Genomic DNA, 23,828 nt, shown 5'->3' with positions numbered 1-23,828 from the left:
GTATTTGTATTTCATATTATTAAAACAGTAGTGTTGAAACTGTGAAAAAAAATCTGTTATATGTATTTAAAATCAAAATCAGAATAATTTTAAAGATAAAACATGACTTCCAGTAAATTACAAAGTGGCTTTTGGACTATACTTTCATACCCTGCGTTCTCTGAGCAGGGTTTCAGGAGTGACACTGGTGAAGACTCTGGTTCCTTGGTGTGTGGCCAGGTCCTAGTAAATGAACAGAAGCAAAATTCACAAGACTTGGGTCATTCTCTTGAGTTCATATTCAGAAATAATTTAATTCTCTGTAATGTAATATGTAAGTCCTGTCTATACTGATCAGGAAGAAAGTCAAGCAAAGAACTCTGACCTGGTTTTTATTTCACATTGTTTAACAATTAGAGGAATGTTGTATTCAAAGGAGATTATTGATTTGCAGGTAAGAATATACAACATTATATTCATGAAGCCAAAAGTCTAGTAGTTGGCCTACTGAACATAAAGGTAATAGTAAGTGTGGGTGGTTTTATTTTTCTTTCAAATATATATTAGATTGTGTCATCTTTGTTCTTTACTGCCCTCCTTGTTGAATAGGTAAATATATGGCACTATCTAGTCATTAATTACATTATTTTCTAGAGGATCCCAAATCTAGTACGGATTTTTTTTTAAACTCAAAAAGAACCTTTTAGTAATATCATAGGGCATAAATCCAAACTGCCTGCCAACAATAGAGTATTTATCAAATAGAAAGTTAATGAAAACATTCATAAAGACCAAAATTAAGCTGCCATTATTGACATTATAGGAGGCAAATTTACAAAGTTTGTTTTTTTTTAACAATAGCTCAATTTCATAAGATCATGTAAGGAAAACATTACCTATAAATCAAGTTGTGATCCAACACATTTAATAATTAAATGTAGTTAAATATGGTATTTGATTAATCTTTGATAGTTTAAGAAATAATGCCACAATTTATGAGACCATCCTAATCACACGTGGCGACCTTAGGTGTTTCAAGAGGGTGCCACACTGCACCTACCCACACTTTATCATGAGCTTAAAACCACTGTAGGATTTTTGTGGTCTTGCAGGCCCAAATGTTTAACTTTCCTTTTACATCACCTGAAATCACATAGCTCACATCTGGTGAAAAGTCCGCTTGACAAGCATGGTCTGCTACCATATGGCCTTTAAAAATTTTTTTCTTGTTCAATCTGAATCTTACTCCACAAATTAAGATTTCGTTGTCCACTGATTGGCATGCTAGCCACTTCCCCATTTGGAGACAAAATCATCGCAGGCATTAAGTGCATACTGGGTACATACTCACTTAAAATCCACAGGGATTTCCTGTCCCCAAATTTTTATCTTTTTCATCAGATCTACTCAAAAATCTTCAGTTCACATCAACAGAAACAATGGTGTTGACCAATTGCCAAATGCCAATCAGATTCCTGCACAATTTTTCCACTTTGAATGTCTCATTGCACAACTTTTTTATCAGACATCTTAGCCACAAAGATATTTTATATTTCTTCATCAGAATCAAATTTGACGTAATGGGGTACATTTTGGTTTGTGACTCTTGATACACACTGTCTGGTCTCAGTGTCCCAGAGTTTATACCTGTCAGAGGCTATCCTGAGGAAGTGGGTTTCTGCCACAATGATGCAGATGTCCCTAACAGCTTTACTGTGACCAATAAATGTTTGTAGATGGCCCAATCTCCATAAATCTCCCACAGGTTAATTTTACAGTGCATGGAAGAAGACAGCAATAAATGGCAAGAAAGAGAAAATATCTTGATTTAGCTGGCACACTCTGTGTCCAGACCACACACGTTTATTTATCTACTTTTCCTCTGGGAAGATAACACTTTTCAGGTGGCACATTGGACCACAGATTAACACCAACATCATGAAGAATATGAAAAAAGGACCTGCCTTGATGTCACACATTTCTTTAACCTGTTAGATTGTCTTCTCCTCCCCAGGTTTGTCTTCTCCTTATTTGCCCTTTTTCTGTCTGTTTGCTGTGATTTCACCCAATTCATTTTGCTCTTCCTTTGAAGCTTTGGCTACATCTTTTCATCCACATATTTTTCCCATGGTTCCAAGAAACCATCAATAATAGATGCATCATTTTCTTCGAACTTTTTTCTCTTTTCTGTTTTCTTATGACCAGTTTTAAGTACAGTTAAACCTTGATTTCTTTTTCAGCTTCTTCCATAAACTGATATATTTAGCAGACACACACTGATTGTCTAACCAAGGATTCAATGCATACTCATATGTGACAAAAGTTCTCTTTGCTGGTCAAATAAGAAATTATTGATATGAGCTGGTTCAGCATATCCAGAAAGTATAATTCTAGGGTCAGCTCTTTGGCCAAAACATCCTTGGGCCAGCAAACTTGTACAGCAAGTGAACCAAAAAGACCATTGTATCCCTTCCCCAATACTTTGTTTTTTAACTAATGAGGTTGATTTCAAAGTGGGGCCAGGAGCTTTAGTGAATGGACTATGGAGCCCCTAGAAATGGTTCACTTAACAAAGGAAAACAGATCTCTAAAGCTCTCCCAGTTCCTCAGAGAATGACTCCACCCATATTATGAAAACATTGTTGGAAATCTCTTTGGCAGCACCTGTGTATTGACATCTTTTACATGCATGTAAGGCTCTGTATCTCAGGTGAATTTCCTGAAAGTAAAAGCAAACCTCCATTTGTCTATGTATCTTTAAGGAAATAGCATATAATATGTCACAGCATTAGACACATTATAGGCATTAGAGGAGAACAGGGCAAAAAATTACGACTGTGATAGGCTGAATAATGGCCCCCAAAGATATTCAGGTCCTAACCTCTAGAGACTATAAATGACAACTGATACCATCATAGGAACATCTTCAGTATAATTAAATGAAGAATTTTTAAATGGGGAGATTATTCTGGATTCTCCAGGAAGACCCTAAATGTTATCATATGTATCCTTATAAAAGTCAGTTAGAGGAAAAATCTGCTAGACAGGTGAGAAGATGATAAGAAAATTTTACAGAGAAGGATTTCGAGATGCTACAAAGAAGGAGTTGAAGATGGAGGAAAAGGCCATGAGCCAAAGAATTCAGACAGTGCCACTCTAAAAGCTGGGAAAATTGAGGAAATAGATTCCATGAAACTTTCAAGGGAAGGGAGCTCTGCCAACACCTTGATTTGGACCAATGAAACTGATTTCAGACTCATAACCCTTAGAAATATACTTTGCTCAAAGTCACCAAGTTTTGTGATAACTTGATACAGTGGCAACAGAAAATTAATTCAGTGATCAAATGAACCCCATGTACCTTATTTACGATTGCAGTTTCCACAATATTCCAGCCATCTGGAAGGATCTTGTGCTGGCCTTGAAAATCAGCACACAGTTCACATGGCTTGCCACTAGTGGAAGCCACCACAGAACTCAAGGGTAGGAAGGACGCTTCTTTTTCCTTCATTTCAGAAACACAAGCAGTAATTTCCCTTTTTACAGGAATAAACCATAAATTAAAATGATCTTAAATTCATATCATTTCTCCGGCCTTTCCATGATCCTGGTAGAATTTAAAGTATTGATCACCTTCAAAAATATTCTTTTTATTCAAACAGTACACAACTTAATAAGTTAAAAGTTTTCTCACTTTTAGGGCTGGGGATTTAGCTCAGTGGCATAAACACCTTCCTTGCAAGCAGGCAATCGTGAGTTCCATCCCCAGTACCGATAAAAAAAAAAGTTATCCCACTTTCATTTCAGGAAATTATATTTTTTAGTATATGTGCTGCCGAAGTGAGCACAGGAAATTATATTTGAAATGGAAATTTACCTACCTGAGTTCCTGGCCTTCACATAGTACTAGATGCTGGTTTCTCAGTTACTACAAGATCAAGATCAGGAGATCTAACTATTCAGGATCATCTCTTTAGTTTTTCCTTTTTCATTATTTTAGTAAATTAGGACAGTAAAGAACTACAAATTATGAAAATGATAAGGGAAGTCAGTAACAATACTAAAGTTCAGTTAGAAGGGAGGAGTGATATACAGCAGAATAGACTGAACATAATTCACAAAAATTTACTAAAAGTTTTATAAAGAACTAGAATGGAGGAGTTTGAAGGTTTCCAACAGAAAAAGTATTTAAGGACAGATAAGTGCTAATTGTCCTGATTTGCTTATGATACATTATAATACAAATATCAAATTATCACACTGTACTCCACAAATATGTGCAGCTATTATTCATCAATTTACAAAACAGCCAGTAATGATACTACTGGATAATAAACAGACTGAGAGCAAAAAAATACATGAAGGGCAATTCTGGGGACAGGATGAGACATCATTCAGACTGCCCAGCACTAGAATTTAGAAGCTATTCAGAAGGTGCATTTGAGGTCTACTCGCCCAAAGCAAATGACAATCACTGATTGTTTAAAAATTGAATTTCAGAAATAAGGCCATTAACATTTAGAGACTTCATGTTCTTGATACACTTTGTCTATATTTGTAATATTAGTATCAAGTGAATCTTCATTTAAAAATGCATTTCATTGGGTACTTCAAGATACCATGTTCAATGATACTGCATCTTTCCTTAAAACGTAACCATAAAACAGCTCCTCTGCCTCTTAAAAAAATCTTGTTCTTTTCTAACCACAGAGCATCTGCAGTGATTTTGACAAAATTTCTCTTAAATGCATTTGCAGAGGCCACTTTAATAAATATAAAAGTTAGTTGCTTAATAAGACTAGTTCTGAATAATTGCATCAAATTTATGAAAAAGAAAAATATTAACCTTAAAAGCTTATGAGTGAACCACAAACTCCTAACTGCAGGAATGACCACACTTAGGACACATTTCTTGCAGTGCACCAGCACAACAGATGGGAAATCAAGATCTCAGTGTCTGAGTGAGTCCTAAAATTCGATGTATGAAACTAGGCAACAAGGCAAACATATCTGGGTGTTATACTAACAAAGATCGTATGGGAATTTGAAGAGCTTAGAAATGAACTTTAATCTTTGTTAAGTTCTCTTTTATGAGTTTTATAAGTTCAAGCTGCTAGTAAATCATTATTTATATTGACTTTCTAAGAAAAGACTTAAGTCACTTAACTGAGCTAATGGAAAATTTTCCACTTTACTGCAAAAGTGTAACTGGGGCCATGAACAACTGGAAATCTCCACTGACCCATCTTCTCAAGAAAGACATTAGGGTTTTGTAATCAACAAGTATTCATAAGAAAAATTCATAACTTATTGTTTTTAGTTCCTACTTCAATTTTCCTACAACAGTTTTTCATACTGAAGTATACCTTTTCCAATTCATTTATAAATTATTTTAATCCATCATCTCTCAATTATTTTTCTCATATTTTCAGCAAGCAAAGTAAACTCCAACCATGAGAGGAAACAGTGGATCAAACAGCAAGACTACTCGCTTTCACGTCCCAGAGTATTCTCGTACTCACCTGACCTTCTTCTCTTGGTCCCCGTACTGTTCCTCAAGCTCAATCAGGAGTAGCATGCTAAATAGTCACCATCTAAGAATTCTCCATCACCTGAGAGTCCCACATTGTCTTTTTGCATTCACACTATGCCTTTTTGGGCTCTCATCTTGTGTCTAACGTCTCATCATTTCTTCAACTACCTATAAGTCATGAAATTCTTGTGACTCAAATTTGAGCACCAACAATGAATCTTCACACTGCAATCAGGTTAGGACCTCTCAAGTCTCAAGCTTATCATATCTCTTTCTCCTTTAAGGGTCTCCAATTGAGCTCTCTTGGATTAAACGAGGCCAGACTCCTAGTAAGATTTATGTCACCCTTTCAGACCTGCCTCCAGCCCACCTTCTCTCACTCCTAAATGTTTCCTGGCTTTCTTTTGTATTCTTTGTCTAACTGAAGAATTTGCCTTTCAACGCAGAAAACAAGTAAGCTTTGACTGATCCCTAAAAGAAAGATGACACCTGCATCAGCCTACAACCACCAATAACCACAATCCTGAAATTCTGAAAACTCTCCTCCCAGGGCTATGAACTAAATACTCACTTCCAGGCCTGGCCACCAATCGTGCTGCCTCATTACAACTCCTATTGCTGTCAGATGCTACAGAAAATACAAATAGACGTCCAGTCATGCATCAGCCTGAGAGACTGCTAATTACCCTGGGCAAGAACTCTGTGTCATCAACAACACAACCATCACCTGCATTCTGTGGTACCCAACCCATACACTCTTTTTTGACTGTCACTCAATTGCCACAAGGGTTTGAGAACTCTCCCACAAGTTTCACAGGGACCCAAGCAACATATTTGGCTCTGAGACAGCCTGCTTCTCTGTACCTTCCAGCTGTGTCATGGTCCCCCAAGAAAAACAATGAGGCTTTGAAACCACAAGATGTTTATAGACTATCAAACTGCTAAAATACACCTCTTTGCTTGTAAAGCCAGGTCAAGATCTCCAAGGTGCCAAAGCTACCCCAAGTGCCTTCTGTATACATTGCCTCAGTATTCTGCCACCTATGTTCTGATGGTATACTTACCTAGCCGAAAGAATGCCTTCCTCTGCCTTTGATTGGCACATGTCAGTCATCCCCTCTTAACTGTTAAATGGAAAGGTCCCCTTTCTGGACTCAAAAGTCAACTTATCTGGACTCAGCCTCCCAGAGGTTCAAAAACTTGTTTATCCTCTTTGGATAAACAAAGCCCATACAAAACTGAACTTGTTAGTTTACTATCACTGCACTTCTGATTAATGACACCAAAGTTACCTGCTGGAAAGCATAAAAGCTCTACTACGATATCTGATATTCTGCTTACAAGAAAAAAAGCTCTACAATTTTCTTGGAATTACTGGCTTCTACACAATCTGGATCCTTGAGTTCACAAAAACAATGGTGTTTACTCAGACTATCATCCCCTGGGAGTGTCCAGTGATCTACCTGTGCAAATACTTGGACCCAGTCACTTAGGGTTCCCTCCTCCTCTTTGCCTTTGCACTGATACCCAGTATCCTTCTGATCAAGAAAGCTGACAAGCTCACTTTTGGCAGAGACCTAACTGTCTAGGTGCTCCGTGCTGTACTGGATCTCCTGAATAACTGTGGACCACTCAGTCCTGCCATGTATCTGCCTACCAGGCTTGGCCCATCAGACTGTGACTGAAAAATAAAGCTGACAGATGCAGAGTACACCGTCCTTACAGATGGAAGTAGCTCTGTTAGGAATGCAATCTGACAGGCTAGATATGCTGTGGTCACCATGGGCAAAGCTATTTTGGCCAAAGTTCTTCTGCTACTGCTTCCTGATGCTGTTTGGAAAATTACCACCTATGATGCCAAACCTACAGTGCTCTTCAGTGCCCTATGGGGATCCAACTGACTGAAAATCAACCCCAGCCAAAAAAATCTTTACCCAGTACTCCCAGAAGAACAGATTCAGAGGTGCTCCCACTATTTGTTCTGCAAGGTCAAACTGCAGTGCTGGCACCCAAATCCCTGAAGCCAGCTCAGGCTTCAGCATGTGTGTTGCTGGCCCTGACTTCATGCAATATAGTAAACTCTTCCTGTTTACAGATATACAGATAGACCACAAAAGTAAAGCCTTACAGAGATTATAAATATGTTTATCCCAAATTGTTAGTGCTCATCTGCATCTACTCAGGTTGACCTGAAGACACTCCTGCACATACATATAACCTGAATACATAATAATTACCTCTAGAGCTCTTAAAGTTTCAGAAATCCAACATTAGATTCCCATTCCAGAGTTTACCTAGACGGTTCCTCTGGAGCTCACTCTGAAGAGATGATGCACTCAAAGCCTTGCTCTGGTCACTCTGGATGCGGATCAGTCCACGCATGGCTAAAACTTGAGAACACTATTTATGAGATTGTTCCATACCTATTCCCCTTGCCCAGTCCTTGCTCCCCCACTCCCCTGATAGCTGTTGCTTCTAGTGGGTCTTGTTTCAGAAGATCACATGTAATATGCTCAGATAAGATTTGCCAGGGAAACTAAAAGAGAGGAGATAAGTAATGTAAAACACTCCCCCAAATGGTATACTTCAGTTACCCAGGTAGTAGTTCCTGCTGCAGTTCCAGTTGCTTCTGTTTCCTAGGAATGGCTGGTCACTGTGATACATAATTGGTCACTATGTTGCATTTAGTAAGAACCAATCAAAGATGGCCAATTACTCTGCCTTTGTACTTCCTGCTTGCTTATCCCATATAAGCCCTAGACTACCTGAGATCAAGGCCAGATATTTTGTGAGTGATCCTGACCAGTGCCTGTCAGTGTAAATAAATCTGCCTCCAAATCCTGGGCATCATTTCAATGTTTCTGCTTGCCATTGCAAAAGCACATGCAAGGGAGGAATTTATAAAGATCAGAGCAGAAATTAATGCAATTGAGACTAAGAAAGCAATACAAAAAATAAATAAGTTGAAGAGTTTGCTCTTTGAAAGATTAAATAAAATTGATGAACCCTTAGCCAACTTTATCAAAAAAAGGAAAGAAAAAACTTAAATTCATTCAATTAGGTATGAAAAGGGTGAAATCAAAAAGACTCTGCAGATGACCAGAAGATCATCATTACCTACTTTATATTTTAATAAGATGGAAAACACAGGTTCCAGTAAAGATGGCAGATAGATAACAGCAGGCTACAGAGGCTCCCTGAGATAGTCAACTTAGATTCCAAAAATAATACAGTGTGGGGAGTCCCAAACAGAGGGAGATGGATCCTCCCGACCCAGGAACAAACTAAGCTGAGAGAAATCAATTAAACGTACAGTCCCAGTGTTAATATTGGAACAGCTAAAGGCACAGTGCTCCTGCTGCAGTGCTTGAACTCATGCAGCCAAGACTTACCGAGCTACCTGAAGGCCCACTGCTTCAACTCACTGGAGACGCACTCACACTGAGGTTGGGGGTCGACGAGCCAAACTGAGAGCTGAGCTAGCAGGGAACATGCATCAACCTGCGGTGAGTGAGAGGAATAAAACCAAACCACAGAAAAAGGGGCTCCAACAGATGACATTCTGGGGCCAGGCAGACTGGCGAGAACAAGGAGCAGCAGTAACTTCAGTCAACTGCTCTCTTCTCAAGTGGCATTGGTGGGGTGTGCTTGGCCTGGGTCACACCCCAGGCTGAGACCCAATAGGTTACCCCAAGCCAAGTTCCTATGCCTGGCAGCACACCCTAATGCAGTGAAGCCTCAGCAGGTTGACTGACCCAGAAGGGAGGACCCAGTATAGGCTGCCCCTGTTTGTACCTCCATAGTACACTGCAGTGGGCATAAGCACCTAGTCAGCGCACTTAGGTGAACTGTAACCAACGAAGAAAGACCCTGGGGCCTCCTATATACACCTATATGGAAGGAACAAAAAATATGAGAAGAGGAAGCAACAAAAAAGGTCCCCAGCCCCCAACCCTGAGAACATTGATCCAGGAAAGGTAAATACAAAGGAGATTGAGGACAGTAAAGATGCAATATCAGACACAGCACCAGTGGATACAAAGTGATATCTTCAGGACCTCAGAGACAAGTTCAAAAGTGAAATATTTAACCAAGCAAAGCAAGATATAAATAGATTAATAAAAGAAATGCTAAGCACCTTTCAAGAAGACACAGATGGAAGAATGGAGGAACACAAAAAAGGGGGAGAACCATTTGATGAAGAATATAAAGAAAACATAGAATACATGAAGCAGGTTCAAAGAGATCACCAGGAAATTAAAAACTCCATTGAAAGGTGGCAAAACTGCTTGAAAGAAAGTAGGGACAGATTATCCAAACTGGAGGACAGGTTTGCAATGTGGGATCATGAAAGGAAAAATTTCTTAAAAATAACAAAGAAACAAGCAGTAACAATACAAAGGCTAGAAGACAGCAAGAGGTTTTGTAACTTAAGAATAAAGAATGAATGAAGAAGCAGGGGTACAAACAAAGGAACTACAAAGTTTATTCACAGAAATAATTCAGGAAAACTTCCCAAATATAAGAAAAGGAAGTGATATTCAGAAATATGAGGTATTCACAATTCCAGCCACCTACAACCAAAACAGAGCTACACCCAAGCACATAATAATCAAGATCCCAGAAATCCAATATAAGAACAGAATATTAAAAGCTGTCAGAGACAAAAAAAAACAGATAACCTATAAAGGAAGGCTCATCAGAATAACAGCAGACTTCTTGATGCAAACCATCAAGTCAAGAAAAGCCTGGAGCTAAATATTCCAAGGCCTGAAAGAAAATAACCTCCAACCCAGATTGATATACCCTGAAAAACTCTCTAGAAATTCATGGAGAAACAAGTTGCTTCCAAGATAAAAAGGAACTGGGGGACTCTGCGACCACCAATCCAACTCTACAGAGAATACTGCAGGACATTCTAAAGAGAGAGAAAAGTACCAGGATATCAGGAACAATGGCAGAGAGGCCTCAATGAATGGAGCAGGAAGTGAAAGGAAGAAGACAAACAGACAACTAATGATGGAAAAAGAGCACAACACAAATGAGGCAGGGAAAGTTGGACATAATTTATAATATAGATGACCTAGATACACTAAATTAAGGGGAAAAGGAAAGAATTGCAGGCAGAGTGGATTAAGAGGTAGGGTCCACCAAGATGCTCTTTATAGGAAATATAATTAACCTGAAGAAGGGTATATGGACCAAAATTCAAATATGAGAAAACAATGCTCTATGTGATAGGGAACCAGAGAGTAATAGGGGCAACTGGACCAGTATTTATGGATAGGTTGGAAAGACAGGCTTTAATAGGTAAAGAAATACAACTAGAGATCAAGTCCAGGAGTGAGAAGGTTCGGAATCACTTAGGTAAATAGCAGGTTGCTTCCCACAATATAAAACCAAGGATACTGGGGAGACCCAAAAATGCACATTACACCCTGGGGGAGTGAAAGGGGAAGAATAGTCTTTAAAAAAAACAGCAGAAGATGTAGTTAATAGTGTATCAGGAATTAAACCCCATATTACTTGCACCACTCTGCTTAGATAGAACTTATTCCATCCCAGTTTGTGTACAAGCACTAGATCTGAGGGCACAGACAGCTATCCCAAAAATATCAGGACATAGCACAGTAATCATCTTTAATTTCCTATTAAATCTGGATCCCTGTATAACTTATACTGCAATATCATGACTGATCTTAGTTAAATCTGATTTGTTTGATTGCTGTTTGTTATTGACAGAGTTTATTCAAAACTGTTAAGGTTGATAGTATCAAGTCTGATAGTATAGACAACTATACTGAAAATGACAATGATTCACTATGATACCCATTCTGGTTTTATTACTACCTGTTTTTGTAGTTCTACACTATCTAAAAAGTTGTATTTCTATCAATACTGTAATTTACTGATGTATTAAATTATACTATATCTGATGATATAGCCAATCCTATTGATGATAACAAGAGACAACACAGTAACCATGGTAGAATTCCTTATACAGTAGTATTATATGTCTTTTTAGTTTTATGTGTCTATAGGAATATGTTTTGTTCTGTCCTGCTTTGTTCTGTTTCTCCCTCTAATATAGAAAGGATAGAAATACATGTTAAGACCCATGCTTGTGTAAAACCTACAAACAGATTATTAGAACTGATCTTATGACACATGATGAAATGAACAAATACTTTGAAGGAAAAAAAGACACTACAGTACGCAGTGATGATTTCGGAGTGTCATGATGTGAAACCCAGCAATACTATTATTCTTTGTTTAGAGTGATTTTAGTCTGCTTTGGTTTATTTAATCTCAACATAAATGAAGATATGGATAAATGTGTGTATGTTTAAGTGTATAGGATTGATAACCATATTACTGTTTGATAGTTGAACAGAACTATTTGCAGTCTCACTGCTTGAAATCCTATTTATATGTACCACTTTTGTATCTTGAACAATTATTTGTAAGAGGACAATATGTAAACATTAACAAGTGATTTATTACTATTTTTTTCTTTGAAAGTATGTATTAGTTCTATCCATTTTCTGTTTTGTTTTGTCTTTCTTTAAATAAAATTTTTAAAAGATGGAAAACACAAAAGAAATGGACAGATTCCTAGAAATTATAAATTATCAAAGTTGAATCAAGAAGATATAAAAACTCCAAATAACCTAATATCGATCAATTAAATTATAGATATAACTAAAAACCTATGGACAGGGGCTGGGAATACGGCTCAGCTGCACAGTCGAGCCTGGCAAGTGCAGGGTCATGAGTTTGATTCTGAGTACCAAAAAAAATTTTTTAAACTATGAACAAACAAATGTCCAGGTCCTGAAAGACTCACTGCTGAATTCTACAAGAAACTTAGAAAAGATGTAATGCCACTATTTGTCAAACTCTTTAATGAAATTGAAAAGGAAGCAATACTCCCAAAGTTATTCCTGGATGCAAACATCACCCTGATTGCAAACCCAGAGAAAGATCTAACCAAAAAAAGTGAACAAAAAAGTAACCTCCTTAGTGAACACAGATGCAAAAAACCCTCAAAAATATACTTGCAAACAGAATTCAAATCACTAAGAAGATTATATATATTGACCAATTAGGATTCAGCCCAGGGACACAGGGATGATTCAACATATGAAAATCAATAAACTTATTATACCACATTAATAGAACCAAAGACAAAATCCACATGATCATTGTAGTCAATGTAGAAGAAGCATTTGACAAAATCCAACACCAATTCATGATTAAAATCCTACAGAAAATTGAAATACAAGGTTTTCATCTCAATGTGATAAAAAACCATCTACAACAAATCAACAACCAACATCACACTAAATGATCAGAAATGGAAATTTTCACTCTAAAATCAGGAATATGACAAGGTTGTACAATGCAGTTTTCTAAGTACCTAAGAAATAGAAAACTGATTTTACACTCCTGTTCAATGCAGTTCTATAATCATTAATCAGAGCAATTACATTTTAATGGAGAAGAAATATGGATAGGAAAGGAAGAACTTAAATTACCATTATTTGCTGATAACATGATACTCATCATAGAAAACCAAAAATTCTCCACCAAGAGACTCCTAGAATGCCATGACCTGCGTGGCTTTCAGATTTCCTGGGGTGAGGACAATGAAGGGTGGCAAGAAGGTGAAAAAATAAAGGTAAGACATGGAAAGCCAATATCAGATGGAACCCTTTCTCTGGATGGGAGGGAAATAACTGCTTAACTACCACAGCTCACCTACTCACACACTCAGGAAATCAATGTCAGTTTCAACCTCTCTGCTTTGTAACTTTGTATGGCTGACCTGAGCACCTTGTGTTCTCATATCTGGAACAGCTTGTTTATTTGGCTCATCTCAGGCTCTCTGTGTTCTCAGGGGCTGTTTTTGCTTTAGCTGTACATGTGTGACCAACCTCCAGCTTCAGCCACTCCTCACACTGGAATTAGTAACCAAACTGGGTAACAACGCAGGATACAAAGTCAACATTCAAAACTCAATAGCATTTCTCTACACCAATAACAAACTCATTGATAGAGAAATCAGGAGGTAAAAAACCACCTTTCACAATAGTAACAAGAAAAATGAAATACTTAGGAATCAATCTAACGAGGGAAGTAAAATACTTTTACATTGAAAACTATAGTACTCTGAAACAGGAGACCAAAACAGGATATCAGAAAGTGGAAAATATCATCTGTTCATGAATAGGAAGATTCAAAATAGTGAAAATGGCCATATTTGCTAAGCTGTTATACATATGTAATGCAATCCAAATCAAAATGCCAATAAGATTCCTTGTAGAACTAGGGAAAGCAATCCTAAAATTCTTATGTAACCAGAAGAGACCGAGAATAGCAAAAGCAATTCTGGATAACAAAGGCAAGATAGGGCACATCATAATCCCAGGCTTTAAGTTATACCACAAAACTACAGTGATAAAAGTAACATGGCATTGTAAAGAGAAAGAGAGAAATTGAGACTTAATGCATTGATGAACAGAGTGGAGGATGCAGAAACAACTCCAGGCACACTTGGTTATCTTATCTTTTACAAAAGGGTCAAATACTTTTGCTGGAAGAAAGATGGCCTCTTTAACAAATGTTCCTGGGGAAACTGGCTAGCCACATGTCAAAGATTAAACCTAGACTCATATCTCTCATCATGCACTAGACTAAAAATCCAAATGGATCAAAGATCCATTAGAAACAGTGAATTCACTGGAAGAAAAAGTAGGTAGAACACTTGAAGGACTATGTGCAAGCAAAGACTCTGAATAGAGCTTCAGTTGTACAAGAAATAATAATCAGGAATCAAACTCAGGACCTCATGCCTGCCAGGCAAGTACTGCACCACTGAGCTAAAGCCCCAGCCCAATTTTTTCTGGTTTCTGCAGGATCTGTTGTGATTTCAAACTTTTCACTCTTAATTACATGAATTTAAGCCTTTTCTTTCCTGTTTTTGGTAAAACCAGCTAAGGATTTGTCAATTTCACTTAACCTTTCAAAGAACCAATCCTCGAGTTCATTGGCTCTTTGCATTACTTCCTTTGTCTCCTTTGCATTAATTGCTGCTCTAAGCCTCATAATACAAGCTTTGGGCTTGACTTGCTCTTCTTTTTCTAGAAGCTTAATTTTCAGTGTTAGGTGTTTTATTTGAGCTTGCTCCATTCTCTGACATGGGTATTCACTTCTATAAATTTCCTTTGTAAGGCTGCTTTCATTGTGTTCCATAAAGTCTAGTATATTATACTGGAATTATCATTTAATTGTAGAAACTGTATAATTTTCTTTCATGTGTGACCCATTGTTGTTCAGTAGGGTGTGTTTAATTTCCATGTATTTATAAGGTTCTCATGGTTTATTTTGCCATTGACTTCCAAATTCATTGCACTATGATCTGATAATATACGTGGGACAATTTCAATTCTTTTGCATTTCCTTAAATAAGTTCTATGATCTAGTACATGGTATATTTTGGAGAATGTCCCACATGCAGTTGAAAAGAATATGTAGTCTAATGTTGTGGGATGGAACACTCTGTAGACCTATAATTTCATTTGTTCAAAAGTTTGGTTCAGTTCCAATATTTCACTCTTGATTGATTATCTAGTTATTCTGTCTATTTAACAGTGCAGTATTCAGGTCTCCCATTACAACTTTATTAGTGCTCATTTCATTTTAAATGCTTGTTAACATTTGTATTAAGTAGTTGCATGCTCTGATGGATATATAGATATATAGAGATAGATATATAGATAGATAGATGGTTGTTATTTCTTCCTTTTAGATTGTTCCTTTTACAAGATTTGGTGACCTTTGTTTCTCTTAATTAATCATAGCTTGAAATTCATACGTCTGCAAATAGTATAGCTACCTCTGCTTTTCTCTGGGTGCCTGTGGCATGGAGTATTGTTTTCCATCCCTTGACTTTCAGTCTATGAGTCTATTTTCATTAATTAAATGTGTTCCTTGAATATAACATATTGTAGGATCTAGCTTCTTGATCCATTCTGCCAATCTGTTTCTTTTGATTATTGAATTAACCATTATCAGTGATGGTTATAACTGATATGTACCGAATTATCCTTGTCATGTTATTTTGCTGTTGTTTGCTCCCATTTTTCCCCCTCTGTTTAATTCTTTGTCTTGTCTGGTGGCTTTAATCTATTGGGGTTCATGGAGTTGTAATCCTTCTTATCTCTTTTTATAAATTTTATTTAAGGAGAAAAAGAAAAAACAGAAAAAGGGTACAAGTTATACAGAATTTCAAAAAATAAACAGTAGGAAATCACTAGTTAATAGATTACATATTGTCATCTTAGAAATAGTTGTTCAAGTTACAAAATTAAAGCACATAAAGTAGACATTGAAACAGTGAGACTGCAAACAGTTCTGTTCAATGATCCAACAAAAACTCAGTAATATGGTTATCCATCTTATATACTTAAATATACATGCAGTTATATCCTTTGGAGCACTTTCTTTCCCTCTCTTTTTTACAATGACAATTACACATTTTGGGTTTTACTACTCCCACAGTTCTTGGGAGAATAAAACCAAATGTGACATAACAAAACAGAGTCAGTCAAATCAAAAGGATGGACATAATACATAATGTAAAAACAGAATACAAGGTGATCAACAATGGTTACCATAATGCCTTTGCTATCTTTAAAAAAATTGCCTATATCATCCATTATAATAAAATTGAACAAAACAGTAAAGAACAAAACCAATAAAACCAAAACATTAGAGACATTACATGACTTCAAAAGAAGATAATAGTCAAACCAGAATGGGTGTCATAGTGAATCTTATTGTCTTCACAGTTGTTGCCTATACTCTCAAACTTGGTACTATCAACCAAAACACAATAGAGGAAAATCAGTCAAAACAAGATGGTGCGAGCAATACAGGGTTTCAAATCAAGTTAATAGGAAATCCAAGTGGGTTACTATAATATATTCTGCTACTTTTTATTTATTTTTCCATTAACTATAAAGATAAAAATTAAAAAGTAAGTAATAAAAAAGGAGATTGAATAAAAGAGGATATAATAACAAAACAGCACAGGTCAAAACATAATCATTTAAGCAAAATAGTGTTTCACCACAAGATATCCCAACATAAAAGTAGTTACCATAGTGGCTCTTTCCTTGAAATCTTTGAGTATAACTTCATATACTGTACCATCAAACATATCAAGACAATGTAAAACCATTCAAGAGAATGACCATATTACAGGGTATTTAGAACCAACTAACAGAAAATGAACAATGGTTTCTGTATATCTCCTTGTCTATAAAAGTTTTGTTTATATTATCACATATAATAATATCCAATAAGATACAACATGTTAAGACCAATGGAGGCAGAAGAACAAAAGCTTGATGGGACTTCAAAACAAGATGATATTAAATCAGCACTAGCTATTATGGTGTCTTGTTTTCTCCAAAATAGCTGTTCATATCATTCAACCTTCTCTGCCTCATTTCTGTTGAGCTCTTTTTCTGTCATTAGTTGTCAGTTTGTCTTCTTCATTTCACTTTCTGCTCCATTCATTGTGGCCTCTCTGCCACTGTTTCTGGAATATTGGTATTTTTCTTTTTTAGAATGTCCTGCAGTATTCTCTGTAGAGTTGAATTTGTGGTTGCAAATTCCCCTAGTTCCTCTTTATCCTGGAAGCACCTTGTTTCTTCGTTAATTTCTAGGGTTGAGTTGTGCAGGATATATCAATCTTGGCTGGAGATTATTATCTTTCAAAGCTTGAATTATTTCACCCCACACTCTTCATGATTTGACAGTTTGAGGCCGAGAAGTCTGCCGTAATTCTGATGGGTGTTCCCTTGTAAGTGATCTGTTTCTTGTCTCTGATGGCTTTTCATATTCTGTTCTTATATTGGATCTCTGGAATTTTGATTATTATATGCCTGGGTGTAATTCTGTTTGGGTTGTAGGTGGCTGGGGTCCTGTATGCCTCATACATCTGAGTATCTTTACCTTTTGCTAAATTAGGGAAATTCTCCTGGATTATTTCTGAGAATAGCCTTTGCAGTTCATTTGTTTGTGTCCCTACTTCTTCCTTTATGTTCTTAATTCTTAAGTTATAGATCCTCTTATCATCTTCTAGCCTTTGTATTATTGTTGTTTGTTTCCTTGTTATTTTTAAGAAGTTTTTCATTTCATGTTCCCACATTACAAATCTTTCTTCCAGTTCAGATAATCTATCCTTAGTTTCTTTCAAGCTGTTATGCCAGCTTTCAACAGAGTTTTTAGTTTCTTGGTAATCTCTTTCAACCTGCTTTGCATATTCTATATTTTCTCTATTTTCTCCATCAAACAATTCTCGTCTTTTTTTCTGTTCTTCCATTCCACCATCTGTTTTTAATTGGGCAGTGCTTAGTGTTTCTCTAACTATTCTACTTATATCTTGCTTTACTTTGTTAAATACTTCACTTTTGAACTCGTCTATGAGGCTCCAGAGATATCTGTTTATGTCTATTGGTGCCATGTCTGATATTGCATATTTTCTGTCCTCATTCTAAAAATGGTTATTATTGAGAAATGCTGGTGAGGCTTTTGGTGGAGAAAAGGACCTCTTCTTCATTGTTAGTGGGTGTGAAAACTGGTAGAACCACTATGGAAATCAGTATTAGAATCCTCAAAAAAAGAAAACTAGAAATTCCAATTGATTGAGGAACTCCCTTTTTAAGTATCTCTCCCAAAATAGTTAAAGAAATCATACCACAGTAACATATATACATATGCAAGTTTATAGCAGCACAATTCAAAATTGGTAAACCTTTGTAGCAGTCTAAATGTTCATCAAAAGACAAATTAATAAAGAAAATATAGTATTTATACATCATGGAGTATTACTCTGCCTTAAAGAAAGATAGGCTTAAATCAATTGTAGCAAAATAAATGTACTTTGAATCACAATGTTAAGTGAAGTAAATCAGACACACAAGCATAATATCACATAGTTTTTCTTATATAAGAAACCCTTAAAAGATAACAAGTGAAGTAAAAAACAAATCCATGAGTCTATGAGGAAATCAGATCAGAAATAATCCCTCAGGTAAAGAAAGAAATGACAACCTTAATAAAGAAATTGGTTAGCATAGCAAGAAAACACATAGATTTTTTTAGAAGTACAGGAGCATGGAAAAATGATGGAAAATTTGAATGAACAATATAGCAAAGAAATACACTGCATGTAACAGACTCAAAGAGATATTCAGGAAATAAAAAACTCCACTGAAAGCCAGAAAAACTGCTTGAATGAAACTGAAGATAGACCTTCAGATCTTGAAGACAGGATCACAGCTGGTAATCAAGAAAGGTAAGAACTCTTAAAAATAACAAGGGAAGATGAAATAACAATTCTATAGCTCCAAGACAATACAAAGAAAAACAATATAAGACTGATAGGTGTCAATGAAAATGCAGAAATCAATGCAAATGACACAAAGAAAAACTTTTTTCCAGAAGAAATAATACAAAATTTCCAAAGCATGGGAAAAACAGATAAGTGAAGTATACAGAACTGCAAGCAGCCATAACCAAAACAAATCTACACCTGGACATAAAAGTGAAGATCCCAGAAATTCAGCATAAAAACAGACTATTAAAACATTGTTAGAGAAAAGACACATTCACCTTTCAAGGAAAATCCATTAGAATCATGATGAATTTTTAACACAAACCCTCAAGTCAAAAAGAGATTGGTATGAAGTATTTCAATCCCTAAAAGAAAACAGCTTCCTATCTACATTGATGTACCCTACACAGTTATCTCTCAAAATTAATAAAGAAATAAGATACTTCAAGGACAAAGAAAGCTGAAGAAATTCGTATCAACCAACCCAACCCTAGAGAGAGTACTGAAAAACATACCAGATAGAGATAAAAATGGCCACAAAGAAACCACCAGGCAGGGAAAGCAATTAAACAAGGAGGAAAAGCAGAAAACCAACAACAGGAACACAACATGACAAAGTTTAAGCAATATATATCAGATATATCCAATAATGCAAATGGCCTCAATTCACCTTTCAAAAGAAATAGGTTGAAAGAATGGATCAAGAAACAGGATCCAACAATATGCTGTATACAAGAAACACATCTAACTAAAAAAGACTGAAAGTCAAAGGATGGAAAACAATATTCCATGTGACAGGAACCCAGAAAAAGCAGGGGTAGCTATTCTGTTTGCAGACAATGGAATTTCAAACCAAAAATGATCAAAAGAGATAAAGAAGGTCATTACCTAATCATTAAAGGAAATATTCAACAGGAAGAAATGGCAGTCATAAATATATATGCACCAAATATGGGAGCATCCAACTATATAAGACAAATATTAACAGACATGAAAAATCAAGTATGCAATAACATATTTGTAATGGGGGACCTTAATACCCTGTTTTCACAAACAGGTAGATAGACTAGACAAAAAGTCAGCAAAGAAATAATAGAACTGAATCAAACCCATGAACAAATGGACTTACTAGATATTTACAGAGTGTTCCATCCAAAAACATCAAAATATACGTTTTTCTCAGCTACACTTGGGAAGTTCTCTAACACAGACCATGTATTATCCCATAGAATATGCTTAAATGCAAAGAAATTATATTATCCCATGCATATTATCTGACCATAGTGCACTGAAACTGGAAATTAATGACAAAAGAAAGTGTAAAAGCTATTTAAGCATAGAAATTAAATAATACCTTCAATCAACAGAACTTAATGGATCACAGATGAAATTAAAGAAGAAATTAAATAGTATGTACAATTAAATGAATATGCAGATACAATATACTAGAACTCAGAGGACACAATGATTGTCTGAAGAGGGAAATCTAGCAGTGAATTTTCATATCATGAAAATAGAATGAGCACAAATAACCTAATGCTACACTTCAATCTTCTACAAAAAGAAGAATAAATCGAGCACAAAGCTCACCGAAGGGGAAAATTATAAAAATTGGACCATGAATTAACACAGTTGACACTAAAAAAATACAAAGAATTAATGAATCTAAGAGTTGGTTCTTTGAAAGAATTAACAGAATTGATAAAACTCTAGCCAACCTTATCAAAAAAGGGAAGAAAAAACTCAATTTCATGAAATGAGCAATGAAAAGGGTGAAATGACTACAGATTCTGTGGAAATTCAGAAGATTGTGAATACTTACTTTGAAAATCTTTACTCATATAGGCTGGAAAACACAGAAGAAATGGACAGATTCCTAGAAACATGAATTACCAAAGCTGGATTAAGAAGATACAAAAATTTTGAATAACCCAATACCTGAAATTGCAAACATGATCAAAAACTTACCAACACTTAAAAGTCTAGGTCCTGGTGGACTTACTGCTGACTTCTACAAGAAATTTAGAGAAGATTCAATGCCAATAGTCCTCAAATTCTTTAATGAAATTGAAAGAGAAGCGGTCCTCCCTAACTCATTCTGGAGGCAAGTATAACTCTGACAAATAAACAGAGAAAGACTCAACCAAAAAGGAGAACTACAGCAAATCTCCCTAATGAACACTCATGCAAAAATCCACAATAAAATGCTTGCAAACAGAATGCAGCAAATCATCAAGAAGATTATACATCATGACCAAGTGGGATTCATCCCAAGAATGCAGGAATGCTCAACATACACAAATTAATAAATGTAATGTATAATATCAACAGAGCAAAGACAAAAATCACATGGTCATCTAATAGATGCAGAAAAAGCTTTTTATAAACATTTGTTTATGATTTTAAAAAATCCTATAGAAAATTGGAATAGATGGTCTCTACCTCAATTTGATAAAAACTAAAACAAACAACATCATACTAAATGGACAAAAACTGAAATCTTTCACTCTAAAATCAAAAACAAGACAAGGATATCCATTGCTATTTGATATAGTTCTGAAAACATTAGGCAGAGTAATTAGATAATAGAGAAATAAAGGGACTAAGCATAACAAAAGAAGTAAAACATCATTATTTGCAAATGATATGATACTATACCTAGAAGACCTCCAAAAACTTCATTAAAAGACTACTAAAGTTAATAATCAAATTCAGTAGTATAACTGGATACAAAGTCAACACTAAAAACCCAATACCATTCCTATACAATTCACAATAAACTCACTGATAGAGAAATTAGAGAAACCACACCCTCCACAATAGCATCCAAAAATATGAAATGCTCAGAAATCAACCTAACAAACAACGTGAAAGAGCTACATGTGAGAAACTAACAGTACTCTGAAAAAGGAAATTGAAGAGAATATCAGAAAATGAAAAGTTATCCATTACTCATAAATAGGAAAAAGCAGCATAATGAAAATGGCTATGCTCCCAAAACTGTTATACAGATTAAAAGCAATCTTGGTCAAACTGTCATTAGCACACCTCACAGAACTACAGAAAACATTTCTAAAATTAATTTGGAAAGAGAAGAGACCTTCATCAAAGACCTAAATATTAAAACAGAAACACTAAATCTGCTTGAAGACAAAGAAGGTAGAAACATTGAAGACAAAGGAATAGACAGAGAATTCAGGAACAAAAATCAATCTGCATGAGAAAAAATTCCCAGAATCAATAACTGGGATCTCCTCTTATTAAAAAATTTTAGCATGTCAAAAGAAATCTCCAACAGAGTGAAAAGAAAACACACAAATTGGGGGAAAAAATCTTAGTCAACTGACTAAGGACTTCTATCTAGAACATATAAAGAATTTTACAAACTCAGGCCTCCAAAATTCAAAGGCACAATCCAAAAATGGGCATCTAAGATGAATACATACTTCTCAGATGAAGAAGTACAAATGGAAAATAAATACATGAAAAAATGTTCAGCACCATCGATCATTAAAGAAATGCAAATTTAAATAACACTGAGATTCCATCTCACTTCAAAAAGAATGGCTATCATCATGAAATCAACTAATAACGAATGATGGAGAGGTTACGGGGGAAAAGGAACGTTTCTGCACTGTTGGTGGGAATGTAGACTGGTTCAACCACTGTGAACATCAGTGTAGAGGATCCTCAAAAAGACGGATTTGTAGGTACCATTTGACTCAGCTATCCTGCTTCTCGGTATATTTCCAGAAGAATCGAAAGCATCATACCAGAGTGGCATACATGTACCCATGTTTATAACAGCACAATTTGTAGTAGCCAGATCTTGGAAACAACCTAAGTGTCCATCAATTGAGGAATGGGTCAAAAAGATGTGGTATTTGTATACAATGGAATGCTACTCAGCTATTAAGAAGGAACACTTGAGGCTTTCATCGATAAATGGATGTCGCTTCAGACCATTCTCACAAGTGAAATAAATAAAACTCACATGTGTAAATACTGTTTTTTCTCTCTAGTGTAAGAAACTGAAACAGTAAACAAGATCCAAGATCTTCAACAAATATTGTGAAAAGCTAAGAAATTGCTCAAAAGGAAGCAAATACATTGCTCAAACTCAAATAAGGAAAAGGAGAAAAGAAGGGAAAAAGATAAAAATTTGTATACATACACTTAAGATAGCTAAGATGATTGTACTACTAATTTTATTAGTTCTTGAAACAAAACAGTTAACTCTAATAGGATTAGATCAATTTTGTATGTCTATATCTAGCAATATGAGTAACTCTTTTGAAGATAACTATGCAAAATAATAACCTTTGTTAAATTTCTACCACCTTGTTTGGGAAGCCTATATTGTTATTGTTTTGGGTTTCTTGTTATTGTTGTTTATCTGTCTCTTTTGTTTCTTGTTTTCTTGTATTTTTTTTTTCATTTTGTCTTTCCCTCTCTAAAATAAAATTTTAAAAAATAAGCAGAAGAGACCTTGAATACCAAAGGCAATCCTTGGGGCCAGGGATTTAGCTCAGTGGCCTAAATGCCTGCCTGGCAAGTATAAGGTTGTGAGTTCAATCCCTGGTACCCCCTCCAAAAAAAGGGGGGGTCAACAAAGGCAAGGCAGGGTGCATCACAATACCTGACTTGAAATTATACTACAAAGCTACAGTGATAAAATCAGCATGATACTAGCAAAAAAAAAAAAACAGACCTGAGGATTAGTGGAATAGATTAGAAGATGCAGACACAGCTACAAAGACAATCAGCCACCTCATCTTTGACAAACAAGGCAAACATGTTCACTGGAAGAAAGACAGCCTCTTTAATAAATGGTGCTAGAAATACTGGTTTCCCACAGGCCGAAGACTAAAACTAGACTCATACTAAAGTAAAGTCAAAATGAATCAA

At 35.8% G+C, this 23,828-nt stretch overlaps 1 pseudogene; it reads right to left on the bottom strand.

Moving 5' to 3' along the window:
• Positions 1-952: 952 nt before the first annotated feature.
• On the bottom strand, positions 953-7,894 carry LOC100733709 (pre-mRNA-processing factor 17-like; annotated as a pseudogene).
• Between the last annotated feature and the right edge of the window lie 15,934 nt (positions 7,895-23,828).

The sequence above is a fragment of the Cavia porcellus genome, unplaced genomic scaffold, assembly GCF_034190915.1.
Source record: "Cavia porcellus strain 051 isolate PalLab524CR breed Dunkin Hartley unplaced genomic scaffold, mCavPor4.1 scaffold_1, whole genome shotgun sequence".
NCBI lineage: Eukaryota > Metazoa > Chordata > Mammalia > Rodentia > Caviidae > Cavia > Cavia porcellus.
Note: the sequence above shows the minus strand (reverse complement) of the source record. Positions and strands in the feature narration are given on the sequence as shown.